This window comes from Silurus aristotelis (assembly GCF_946808225.1).
Source record: "Silurus aristotelis genome assembly, chromosome: 9".
Taxonomy (NCBI): Eukaryota; Metazoa; Chordata; class Actinopteri; order Siluriformes; family Siluridae; genus Silurus; species Silurus aristotelis.
Genome location: NC_139582.1, coordinates 26,248,367 through 26,262,356, shown reverse-complemented (window position 1 = coordinate 26,262,356; position 13,990 = coordinate 26,248,367). Strand labels below are relative to the sequence as shown.

The window sequence follows — 13,990 nt, the reverse complement described above, 5'->3', positions numbered from 1 at the left end:
TTGAACTTATAAAAAAGTTGTCCTTGTCCTTTTTGAACTATGCTTGAATTCCCTACCCCACCCTCTGTGGTTAAAAACATACATACATACATACAGTGAGGAAAATAAGTATTTAAACACCCTGCTATTTTGCAAGTTCTCCCACTTAGAAATCATAGAGGGGTCTGAAATTGTCATCGTAGGTGCATGTCCACTGTGAGAGACATAATCTAAAAAAAAAAATCAAATTTTTATATATTTCTTTCACTTTTTAATGATCAGCCTTCTGTAACTTGATAGAAACTGTACTTAAAATAAATCTATCATGTGTTTCCCTTTCTTTTTATTTATTGATTTTTAAAAAAAATAAAAAAACATTTAGTTTTATTTAGTCACAATTCTCACTTGTGAGAAAGTACCTCGATTAAGCAGATGCTTTTCTTGAACCTACTGATTGAGCACTTTAGGCCTCGGATTTCCAGATTTTGTCTGGTGTTCACTTCTGTAAAATAATTTATATTTATATGCTCATTAAATAGAACTGAATCATGCAGTAATAATCACCTTGTACTTTCTTACACACTAAAGGCAGAAATACCAAAACGTTACACACCTTTAGTACCAGAAGCTGTTTTTCAACACTGGCATTTCTGTGGAAAATAAACATTCAAATAGAACATTATATTTTATATTATTGTATGACATATTACATATTAAAACTACTATTTTTTCTTTTTTTTCATTAAACAAAACAAAATATTTTTTGAGTTATTGTTACACTGTTGCTAACAGTATTATTAGATTTATTATTATTATTATTATTATTATTATTATTATTATTATTTTCACTAACACATTATTATATATTACTTTTATTATAATGAAGTTTTATAGGAAAAATTATAACTAAATGAACAATTCCCTATGTTCTGTTATAATTACCTGTTTCAGCTCTACCAGTAAGAGTGAGAGACAGAAAATCCCAGTGATCCCAGAGCCAATGATGTTTGCGGATTTAGAACTCGAGCCCGTTGGCCCCGCCCACTGCTTTGTGATCTGTGTTTGTACTTATAGAGTTCTTTCACGCGCTCCGGTCTGAAGTTAATGTTGGTCGCGTGAGTTTTTCTCCACTTTCTGCGCGTGCACATCGACGTTCCTTTCGCTGTTATAAATCTATCGCGCGCGAGCTTCAACCCCGTTTTTGTCCCGGATTTAGCGGATTTTTACCCAAAGGTGAGATACAGTGAAATGTAGCAGCTGAGCTGCTCGGGGAACAGCTAGTGGACATTCTGGAGTCATGAACCTCTGCATTTTTCTTCCAGTGTCCTGATTCTTTACACCTCTGATCATGAAATCAGAGTCCAGACGGAGATCTTTAGGAGAACCTCCACACACTCCTGCTGCTGCTGCTGGATCAAAGGTACAATTTATTCATGTCTTAACTTTCAGTGTGGTTTGCAGGGCAAAGATACATCATGATGTATTTAAAATTAAATCATAAAAAAATACCTTAACTTTAAGTGTATCACAATAAACTACTTTATTTATTTAAAAAAAATTTTTACAAGGAAACACGAAATTTCTCCCCAAATCTTTAATCAATTGTCCTATTTGATCTGTTCTTCAGCTTTTTACTCAGTTAATAAAGTAAACAATGTTTGATACCAACAGCTTTTACACATGCAACCAGTGAACAGATCAAATATTCACATGCGTATCCCAGTGATCTCCCAGAGGAAGTTTAGTTTTAAAGTAAAGTATTAAGTGGCGGACTGCAAGTTTGTTTAGTTTCTGCCTCGCACTTTAAGATCATTTATTAGTATTACTTTTGAAAATTAGAACCATGTTTTAAAATTAGAACCATTAGAATCACAGTGTTGATGGACCCAAAGAGAACAGGTGGTCTTAGCCTAAAAGGCATCTATTATTAAAATAGGCCAACACAACTACATCTGCTCGAATACAAAGATATCAAACCCTTCAGAACATTCAGAAGTTTAGAAATCCTTCTGTAAACAATGCAATCAGTATGTGTGCAACAGTAAGGATGCGAAGTTCTTGAGAGAGCGCTTCGCTTTTACCCATCATGAGATGTTTCTTGTGTGACACCTTGCTATTGGGACACCTTTATACAGGCCATCAGTTGGGACTGAAGCAGCTGATATTAATTTACAATGACAATAGGCAGGATTGCTTTCTAATTACTGATTGATATCTACTGCTGTCTTGGCTTTTCATTCCCTTTTGCACCTCCCTGTCTTCATGTGTTCAATACTTTTTCTTGTGTGTGTGTGTTGTTTCACAACATTACACAACTTCATTTATGGACATGTATGGTTTGATTCCTTTGTATGTGTGGATTGCATGGGTTGTTACCAACATCTGATAAAGATTTCATGTCACTAGCACCTTTAGAAATATATTTACTGAGAAAAATGTTGACATGTTCAATACTTATTTTACCCGCTTTATGTATGTATGTATGTATGTATGTATGTATGTATGTATGTGTGTGTACACTGGCATGTAGGGGAGATAGATGTTGGAGAATGGAGTGCTGCTGGTGATGGAGAAATAGGTGAATTAACATTAGCACTAGCAGAGTTGTCCAGGTCCTTGCTACTTGAGATTAATGGCTTCTCAGAATGGCTTCTGAGAATTCATTCTCCTCCTGTCCATTGAAATGTCCGGCCATCAGTATGAATACAGTCTGTATGAATAACAATAGTCTGAATTGCTGTACAATTAATATGAATGCAGTCTGTATGAATAGCCAAACATGTATAAGAATAGTCTGAGTGGCCCCCGGAGTCTAGCAGGTGGAGGGAGAAAAGGACCTGCATTACATAGAACATAGTCCACCTGTGTGCACCTTCCTCCACTCTTATACGTCACTCTATGATCCTCCTTCTTCTTAAAATACGTGTTCACCACTGCCATTTTCCTCTTTTCAGCAAAAATCTACCACCATCTACCCTTCCATATTCCTCTCCTTAATTCCATACCTACCATCACCGCTTTTCCCTTAACCTACATGCCCTTCAAAGTCTGCCCCAATCACTAATCTTTCATTTCTAGGTTCACCATCTACCACTTCATCTAACTCACTCCAGAATTTTTCCTTCTCCTCCATCTCACAGCCCACCTGTGGAGCATAAGCACTGATAATATTTATCATCTCCCCTTCAACTTCCAGCTTCACCTTCACATTCTATCAGAAACTCTCTTCACCTCCACTACACTCTTACTGTACTCTTCTTTCAGAATCACCCCTACACCATTTCTCTTTCCATCCACACCATGATAGAGCAGTTTAAACACCTCCAACATTCCTGGTCTTATTCAATTTCCATTTGGTCTCCTAAACACACAACATATCTACCTTTCTCCTCTCCATCATATCAGGTCCCTCTCTCCAGTCAAAGTACCAACCCGAACCTGCACTGTCCTTCACTTCTTCTTTTTCCGCTGCTTCTGTAGACTTCTTCCTCCTCTTCTTCTCCTCCTTCGGCCAACCGTAGTCCAATTTTCACCGGTACCCTGTTGGCTAACGATACCTGTGGTGGTCGTTGGTAAACCGGGCCTCGACCGATCTGGTATGAAATTTTTTTTGTGATCTGCATGTTTGATTTGGCACATGTTTTACACTGGATGTCCTTCATAACTCAACCCTCCACATGTATCCGGGGTTGAGACCTGCGCTAAGAGTGCACTGACTTGTGCAACATTAATGGCTGGGTCAGAGTATCTTCTTTCCAAATGTATCTAAATTGTGTATGTAGAACACTTTGGTCAGGAACTGTTCACATTTACATTCAGGTAGGTGATTTTCATCTGAGAGTCTGAAAGCGGAGGTACATGCTAACAAGTTGATTGAAAATGCCCTCATAGGCCATTAGGAGGAAGTAGGTTGCTGCTTTTGACAGCCACAGATAATTACCTGCAGTCGTCATCAATGTATTGTTGTCCCAACCACAGGGATTTTCACACATCATTTGAAAGACAGCATGCAGATCAGCTCAGTAGGTAAAGATTGTTTGCACCAGTCCAGATTTTGAGCTTTGTCTAATGAGAGCTACTAGTAGTAGCTTTTGGATCACTGTAAAATCCAAAGTCACCCAAACATTGCTTGAACATAGTTTCAGGTAGCTTTGTGATCGTGGACTAAATCCTGTTAAGATCTGATGTTATCACAGAAGCGCAACAGGTTCCACAGTCTTTTTTCCTGTCTCCTGGAATTGAAAATAAGATGATATAATGCTGCCTGGTCTGGTACTGGGAAAACTCCTACACCTTGAAGACATAAATATCAGGGATTTTGGAACATTAAATAGTTAAAGGTTTTCTAAAAGGCCTCAAAATACCTCTTATTTAACTTGTTTCAAACCTTATCAGATTACTATAGCAGACATTTCTGATATCATGCAAGACCAAATCTAAAATTATTACAGTATATTAAATCATTTTATATTGTTTTCCAGATGCACCACTGCTCAGATTGTGGGAAGAGTTTTACTAAAATTGCTGTTCTGAAAAGACACCAACGTATCCACACAGGAGTGAAGCCGTATCACTGTGAACAGTGTGGGAAGAATTTTACTCAACAGGGTCATCTCAAATCACACCAGCGTATCCACACAGGAAATAAATTGTATCACTGTGATCAGTGTGGAAAAAGTTTTACTCAGCAAGGTAGTCTCAGATTACATCAGCATATCCATACAGGAGAGAAGCCGTATCACTGTGAACAGTGTGGGAAGAGTTTTACTCACCCGAGTACTCTCAAAGTACACCAGCGTATCCACACAGGAGTGAAGCCGTATTATTGTGAACAGTGCGGGAAGAGTTTTAATCATCAGAGTAGTCTCAAATCGCACCAGTGTGTCCACACAGGAGAGAAGCCTTATCACTGTGAACAGTGTGGGAAGAGTTTTACTCAGCAAAGTAGTCTCAGATTACATCAGCGTATCCACACAGGAGTGAAGCCGTATCACTGTGAACAGTGTGGGAAGAGTTTTACTCACCTGAGTACTCTCAAATTACACCAGCGTATCCACACAGGAGTGAAGCCGTATTATTGTGAACAGTGCGGAAAGAGTTTTAATTGCCAGAGTAGTCTTAAATTGCACCAGTGTATCCACACAAGAGAGAAGCCGTATTACTGTGAACAGTGTGGGAAGAGTTTTACTCAACAGGGTCATCTCAAATCACACCAGCGTGTCCACACAGGTGAGAAGCCGTATCACTGTGAACAGTGTGGGAAGAGTTTTACTCAGCAGGGTAATCTCAAATCACATCAGCGTGTCCACACAGGAGAGAAGCCGTATCATTGTGAACAGTGTGGGAAGAGCTTTACTCATCAAAATAATTTTAGAATGCACCAGCATGTCCACACAGGAGTGAAGCCATATCACTGTGAACAGTGTGGGAAGAGTTTTACTCAACAGAGTAATTTTACAAAACACCAGCGTGTCCACACAGGGGTGAAGCCGTATTACTGTGAACAGTGTGGGAAGAGTTTTACTCACCTGAGTACTCTCAAATCGCACCAGTGTATTCACAGGAGAGAAGCCGTATCACTGTGAACAGTGTGGGATGAGTCTTAGTGCTCGGCGTGCCCTCCTCAGCCACCAGCAGAGTCATACAGGACAGAAGCTGTACCTCTGTGGACACTGTGGACGGAGCTATGTTCATCAAAGCTCATTAAGGAACCACAAGTGCTCTAACATACAACCATGAAACAAATCATCTTCTTAAATTTTTTATTTGAAGGGATGTAAAGGGAAATTGTACTGTAAATATCTGGGGAACTTTAAATTGTAATGTAAATTTTAATTAGCTCTAACAAACTGGACACCTTTCCAAGCCATCAGAACATTGTTGGTCCATCTACAGTTACACTACAACTACACATTATGGCAACATGTATGAGGCTACCTGAGCATTTCACCCATATGTGCTTTCTGAACATTATCTAATGGAACGGCTTCTAATCCATTGTCCCCTGAGCCGAGTGTTACTGATTTACTGCAAACTTGAGCTTGAGCACACGGTTACACAGCAAGATCAGGGAATAGATTTTTGTTGTATCTGTCTGGACCAATAAGAATTAAAGTGCAGACAAATCTCACCCATAAGTCTTTTTTAAATCTAAAATGTTAAATGTATAAACCTTTAGGTATTTTGCACCGACGTTCATTTCTGTGTTTCTCTAACTTCAAATAAGTTTATTAGTCAACTGTAATGTTTGATTGAGAAGTGGTAATGGTATGGGGCTGTAGTTTAGGGGTACTTTAGGGCCATTGACTTAAAGTGTAGTGAAATGTTAATTACTTTAGCATAGAGTCTCGGTGTCATTAAAAATGTGTTCAGGAACATTTTTGTGATTATTTCATGTACGGTTCACTTATTTTTCTCTTGCTATTGTTTGTTAACTTATACTTTGTTTCTATCACCAGCATTTCTATTTTCTTTCTTAGAAAAAATAATGTTTTATTCTATATCATAGATGATTATGAAGTATCAACAAATCATCATTGTTAATTACTAAATTAAATTTCAGTTATTAACAAAATTCTATTATACATAAAGAATAAAATGGAAAGCAATCAACTTTAATGTGGGAGCATTAAAATCTGTGTTTCCAGGGTCCAACTGTGACACTCAGTAACTTCAGGAGTCTCAGTCTAGAATTGTATGCAGTTCTCACTGCTCTGAATACAAGAATACCCGAGCTTCATCACCAAATGAAAATAAAAGTTAATTAATAACAAAAATAACTAAAATCTAATATATATTTACACTACATGCTGCATACAAAAATTACTTGTGCATACAAATACAAAACTAATTTCCACTTAAATATAAAGAAAATGGTGCAATGTGCTTTTGACCAAGTTAATATGGTTCATTTAAATGTGTAGTATAAGCAAACGTTACAGGTTTGAATATGTGTGCAGCTCAGTGTTGCAAAAACTAAATAATACAGATGTTCTTATATATAAATACACTTTTGCTCCACTATTACATTAGGATTAGTTTACACACTTAAATACCTTATACAAATTGCACAGAGTGGGTAGTTTATTAGTACTATTTATCTACATTATAACTGTAATATGTTGGCAAACATTTTATAATTAAAGCCAGCGGTGGCAAAGGTTCACACATCCTTCACTCAGTAGAAGTACAGATAACCCATGTCATGTCCCATGGTTTTGGAGGTGAAGAAGAAGAAGAGGAGGAAAGAGAGGACTGGAAGAAGAATAAGATGGTGGAAACTGAAGGAGGAAGAATGTAGTGTGAGATTCAGGGAAGAGGTCAGACAGGGGCTCGGTGGTGGTAAAGAGGTTTGGATGATTGTGGAACTACTGCAGAAGTGATAAGGGAGACAGCTAGAAAGGTACTTGGTGTGACATCTGGAAATGGAAAGGAAGACAAAGAGACGTGGTTGAAACAGAATTGGGATTGACAGAGTGATGAGAAAAGTAGACAGAAGTACAAGGAGATGCAGCAGCAGGTAAAGAGGGATGTGGTGAAGGACAAAGGAAAAGCCATATGAGGATCTGTAGAAGTTGGACACTAAGGAAGGAGAAAAGGATTTGTACCGATTGGCCAGGCAGAGGAACCGAGCAGGGAAGGATGTGCTGCAAGTTAGAGCAATAAAGGATGGAGATGGAAATGTGTTGACTAGTAAGGACAGTGTGTTGAGAAGATGGAGGGAGTATTTTGAGCGGCTGATGAACGAGGAAAGTGAGAGAGAGAGAAGGTTGGATGGTGTGGAGATGGTGAAGCAGGAAGTGGATAGGATTAGTAAGGAGGAAGTGAGAGCAGTGATTAAGAGGATGAAGATTGGAAAGTCGTTTGGACCAGAGGACATATCGGTAGAAGCATGGAGATGTTTAGGAGCGATGCAGTGGAGTTTTTAAAAAGTTTGTTTAACAGGATTTTGGAAGGTGAGAGGATGCCTGAGGAATGGAGAAGGAGTGTGCTGGTACTGATCTTTAAAAATGGGAGATGTGCAGACCTGCAGTAACTACAGGGGAATTAAGTTGATCAGTCACACCATGAAGTTATGGTAAAGAGTAGGGTTTGAGATTCCCAAAGCTTTAAAAACGGCTTTATAACATTTTCCAGACTGATAGATCTCAAATACTTTGTATATTATATATGTATATGTATATTATATATGTATATTTATATTATATGTGTATATGTATATGACACCGAACAGGCCGCGCGATCTTAGGTATGTGTGGAACTACTTACTGGCTGAAATTTTGTCAGAAAGAAATAATAAATAGATATTAACAATAGTCCAGATTTAAAGTGTCTCAGTGCGATTGTCACTAAAGTGTTCATGTTTTAGGTGTTTTCCTGGTTTAGGCTCTGAATGGCCTGTGGGCAGAATCTCCTCCTCATTCTCCCTCTGTTTGCCTTCAAGGATTGGAAGCGCTTTCCTGAACGCAACACAGAAAAGAGGACTTCTTTATTGGGATGGCTAAGGTCCCCCAATATCTTTCCTGCCCTGGTCCAGCACTGCTTGCTGTACATGTCCTGCAGTTCAGGGAGCTCAGAACGCTCAGCTGACTGCACCACCCTCTGGTGCCTGCCCTGCATGGTTCATTTCTTGAACCAAGAAGAGATACTACCCATCAGGACACTTTCAACGGTGCAGTTGAAGAAAGACCTCAGCACCAGAGAGGGTGATTTAAAGTCTCTTAAGCGCCTCAGGTGGTATAGATGCTGCCTGGCCTTAATCAGGGTGACGATCCCAGCCAACATGTCCATGTGGGCCCCACATGGGTTTTATCTGGCTTATATGGGCATCACGTGGGCATGGGTCAGAGTGGGCACTTTGATGGGCTGAATGTGGGCCCCAGATTAGTCAGGGTTGTGGGCCCCAGTTAGGTTGCCCATTTTGTTTATTCGAGGGCCCTGTATGGGCCACATTTGGGCTATATTTAGCTATATTATTCAATTGATGATAAATTCAATTAATATGTTTTTTGCGTGTTTTATATGAAACAAAAATGTAATATTTTAACAATAACATAGTACGACCTTTAGTTAAAAAAAAAGAAAAATAGAAAAAATCGCTTGTGCAGCTCCCAGAGTCTCCCATTGGCTCCTGTGTTCCCGCCTTCTCATTCTGAAGAAACGGCCATCACGTACTACCACTTTTCACCTGACCTGACCTGGATAACCTGACCTGACCTGACCTGACCTGGATAACATGACCTGACCTGACCTGACCTGGATGACCTGACCTGGATGACCTGACCTGACCTGACCTGGATAACCTGACATCTCCGTCACGGTAAGAAATGATCTTTTGTTTTAAATTAATCACATTTTACTGTTGTTTTTATTTAATGTATACTTCTGAAAGATTGTGTGGTAATTAAAGTAACAGGCACGATATAAAGAAGGTAAGTGTGGAGAGTGAACTGGTTTACCTCAGAAATAAACACCTGTGGAAAACTGAACATTCCTAATGATAAGCAGATAACTAGGACAGTGTTTACTAAAATGTGGAAATAAAGACTTTCCATACCATTTTCACCCGTGTTTTCTCCATGTAGTGTCCTTATGATAACAGGAGGGTGAAACAGTAAAAGCACTGTGGAGTCTCTTTCTCTTTCACTACCTTTATAACATGTGTATATACAATATACAGAGAAAAGCTCTGAGGCGATTGTGACAATACTTAACATTATTTTAATGTGATTTAGGTGAAATAGGTAGAGGTGATTAAGAAAAAAAAGTTCATATTTATATCATTTCTAAACATTACTGAAATTATATACGTTATGATTACATTAAAGATAATAAACATCATTTTGCGCTGTTCAAAAAGTCAGTCAGATCAGTTAACAGTTTGGGCAAATGGTGGATTAGAGGGTGTTTACAACCTTGTGATTTTTAGTCTTTTTTTTTTTTTTTTTGACTGATAGTCTTATGCTCATGTAACTTGCATGCATACAAATAATGGGTTGTGCCCTGGTTGATGCAGTAGCATGCTCTACTTTTTGCTTAACAGGAAGCCTGAAGCAGAACCGTTTGCTGAAAACTGTCAGTAAGAAAGAGCTGGAGAAAGCACTTGGTAAATGGTTCACAAATGCAAGAGACAGAGAAGGCAACCGTGCTTTGAGAGCCCAGCGGGACCATGATCGGAGGGCAGTACAGCCGGAAGTGTAAGTCATATAACCTATAGCTAGGGCTGCACAATTATTAATATTTTATCTCGATCACTGTTTTTGCCTCTGTTTCATTAAAGGAGTACTCCACCCTGAGATGAAAAAATATCTTATAAATTACTTATCCTTAAGGCATCTATACGGTGGCTGAGAGAGCTCAACATGCTGCAACTTAAGAAAACACATGCAAATAGAAAACAACACCAGAAAAAAAAAAAAAAACTTTGACAACACATGTGCTGCAAACCCCCACAACACAACCAAGTACAGAAACACACTGCAAATCCTCACAACACAACCAAACACAGAAACACACTGCAAACCCCCACAACACAACCAAACACAGAAACACGCTGCAAATCCTCACAACACAACCAAACACAGAAACACGCTGCAAATCCTCACAACACAACCAAACACAGAAACACGCTGCAAATCCTCACAACACAACCAAACACAGAAACACACTGCAAATCCTCACAACACAACCAAATAGTACAGATCACAAAATATATGTTTCAGGGGGACCACAACAAGTGACAAACCCATCTGGGACTGCTTATTGTTCAATGTCAATTCATCAGTGGTGTTGTAGATGACATATACAATTAAAATAAACAAAAAAACTCACCTTTCAGATCATCAACAACACCACTGATGAATAGACATTGAACAAGCAGTCCTGGGGTCATCACTTGTTGGGGTCCCCATGAAACATTTATTTTGTGGTCTGTGCTGTTTGCAGTGTAAATGAATTGGTTGTGTTGTGAGGATTTGCAGGACGTTTCTGTATTTAGTTGCGTTGTGAGGATTTGCAACTTGTGTTGTTTAACTGATGAAGATGTTTTCTTAATTTGCTGGTGTTTTTTCTATTTGCATATGTTTCTTCAGTTGCAGTGCGTTGAACTTTCTGGGCCACCGTGATCCGAGGTGTGACTTACATCTTTCAGCTGATCAGAATCATTGTTCAATCACTGGATTTTGGCAAAAGCCAAATATTTGTTTAAGAGTCAAGTTCAGACGAAAGGTTGATATTTTAATTGTTACATTCATAAGTTTTGGACTCCATGACTGGTCCCCCGGCATAAGTTATTACTGTGTGAGGCAGAGGTGGGAACAATTCACTGATGAGATTCTAGGATATGTCTTAATTATATTGATGCATGTTTTTTTTAGATGCTGCTGTGAATGGTAGTATTTTAAAATGTACTAAATTGCCTTTTCTGTCTTCTCTTTTTTTTACTGTTTTGTAGGTGTGCAGCTGAGGAATCTGCATAGACCCACCAGTGAACTATTCTACATAAGTAATTCTGTTATTCCTGTTTCCTGTTTTTTTACTTGAATTAATTTAAATTAAATGTGATTCACACATTCTGAGTTGAAGTCATTTATTTTGCACAGTTCAAATACTCAACCATGTAATTTTAAACATAAAGCAGCACATAAAATCAACTAGTATTAGGTCTTTGTTTGGTCAGGCACAGTTTTACAATGTAACTGAGGTTTGAAATGGTTTGACAGTGGATTTTCCATAGTAAGATTAAGTACACATTAAGTTCACCCACAGAAATCAATCATGAAATTAATAAATGGGACCCAATTCTCACCCACTGTGGTCCAATAACAACCCCATAAAGGGGCCATTTGTGGGTTGACCCATGATTATTTTGGGATTTATACATTTTACATTCACATGTTTGGTATAATTTTAAAGGTCTTAGTGTGATTGGAAATATGATCTCAGTCCCATATCAGACCGCAGGTTTGGGGAAATTCTGTCCTACTGACATAAGGGTTGCCCCGGAGAAGATCCTTACCAGGTGTTCTAGGTAACATTTGGTTTATAGGTCACATCCTGTCACAAGAAAAGGTTTGCAAAGCTTTTATCACTTTGAATTTACAAGTGTTTACGATGGTTTGGGTATTTAAGGAAATTTGGTGAAACAAGCATTCTGTAGTCAGAACTTCTCTGTGTGTCTCTATTGCCAGGTATAGTGATTCTTTAACATTTCTTTAGTAAACTGCATTGTTAAAATATTTGGTTTTATGTTGATCATGTCATGCTTCTATTATTTGTTTTAGATGTGACATTTGTTTATTGATTATTGCCTGGCAAATAAATGTAAAATTCTTGATTAACTCTGAAACTTCCTGAAATCATTTATATCTAGTTGATTATGTAGCCTGGTGTTACCGCAAATCTACGACCAGGATAGTACAAACTGAAGGCTCATGAACGGATGGAGCATAGAGCACAACGTCTGAGACCTTCTGATTTCTGACGATCACTGATTTAGCAAGTTATAACTAAGTGGCTAAATACAGTATTCTTTATGCATGAGCAAGCATTGAGAGGTCTACTTAAAGAATATTAGTTTACCGTTATATCCTCTGACTAAGATTCGGACTGGCATTGTGCCTCCTTGAGCAGGTATCGTTTGCCAAGCACAAGGTTCTAAGCGACTCCAGGTCCATAACGAATGATTAATTGAAAAGACGGAATGCAACCAATAAGGTGATCAGCTTAAATTAAAGATATTCAAGTTAAATCTTTATTATAAATTGGAGTCTGATTAGAGGTAAAAATTAGATTCATGTAACAAAGTGCAATCCATTTAAGTAATCTTTTACAGCCGCGCGAAAGACTAACATGCAGAATACCTTCACCCACACCAGTGGATTCCGTCATTGGGCCATTGGGTGGGCACCTTACATCTTACTTAGATTTTAGTTCTGTGTTGCTTTGTGTCATTTTGTCTTGTATTATGGAGCACTTCGGTCCTTAAGCAATATTGTTTTGTTTTACTGTGTACTGTACAGCATATGATTAAAATGACAATAAAAACAATTTATTTCACTGTAGGAGCTATTTTTAATTTCTTGTACATTTAGATAGATAGATAGATAGATAGATAGATAGATAGATAGATAGATAGATAGATAGATAGATAGATAGATAGATAGATAGATAGATAGATAGATAGATAGATAGATAGATAGATAGATAGATAGATAGATAGATAGATGGGACTGGAGGTGACCTTAAAACCAAAAACCTCCTGTGGTAAAAATATACAAAAACAAAAAACTAACACCTGATAAAGATCTTCTCCAGGACAAACATCTCACATCAGTAGGACAGAATTTTCCCCAAACCTGAGATCTTTATTTTTGGTCTGTTCTACTGATATTGTACTGAGATCATATTTCCAATCGCACTGAGACCTTTAAAATAATACCAAACATGTAAAGTTAAAATTCATACATTCCTAAACTATAATAACTGCAGTATGCAAGTATAGTAGCTTGAATTCCAGGACCTTCTTAATCATCTTACCATGACCCGGTCATATCCCCAGGAGGGAAAGAGGGGGCTCAAGGATGGGTGAGTGGGCAGCTGAACAGATGTCTTCCTCTCCTCAAATTAAAGAGATCTTCTTCTCAGATTAGAAAGCTTAATGTTTTGTTGCATGGCAGTTATTGGGGTCTGACCTCATGGAAAGATCTGACAATCCTTACAACTTCCTCAATAATTCCTGAGGAACAGGAAATGGCAGCACTGGAGAGCAAAAATCTGTAAAGCTCTGGGCAGGTTTAGATTCAGCATGTGAGCACATGTCCTACATATAATAAAGTAAAAATCTATAATTATTGTAATGTATAATAAAAATGTAATATTTAAAATTTTGTTGTGTTTTGTTTCTTTTATAAAAGTGTTGTACTTCATTTAAATCATAACTAAAAATTAAAAGTTTAGTTAGAATTCAGCCTTATAACATCTACTTTTAAAATAGAACTTTTAACAACCTCAG

General features: G+C 38.0%; 2 long non-coding RNA genes across 3 annotated transcripts; both read left to right on the top strand.

The window, feature by feature from the left end:
* The first annotated feature begins 975 nt into the window (after positions 1–975).
* Positions 976–4,601, top strand: LOC310731240. The gene is made up of 3 exons (XR_014535116.1): positions 976–1,212; positions 1,302–1,399; positions 4,461–4,601. It is a non-coding gene; the product is annotated as an uncharacterized lncRNA (long non-coding RNA).
* Positions 4,602–8,182: 3,581 nt separating this feature from the next.
* Positions 8,183–11,549, top strand: LOC310731232. 2 transcript variants are annotated; one of them, XR_014535105.1, is made up of 4 exons: positions 8,183–8,684; positions 9,087–9,298; positions 10,022–10,175; positions 11,440–11,549. It is a non-coding gene; the product is annotated as an uncharacterized lncRNA (long non-coding RNA). The 2 variants fall into 2 exon arrangements; XR_014535106.1 differs by having other exon boundaries at positions 8,185–8,684; positions 11,432–11,549.
* The last annotated feature ends 2,441 nt before the right edge of the window (positions 11,550–13,990 follow it).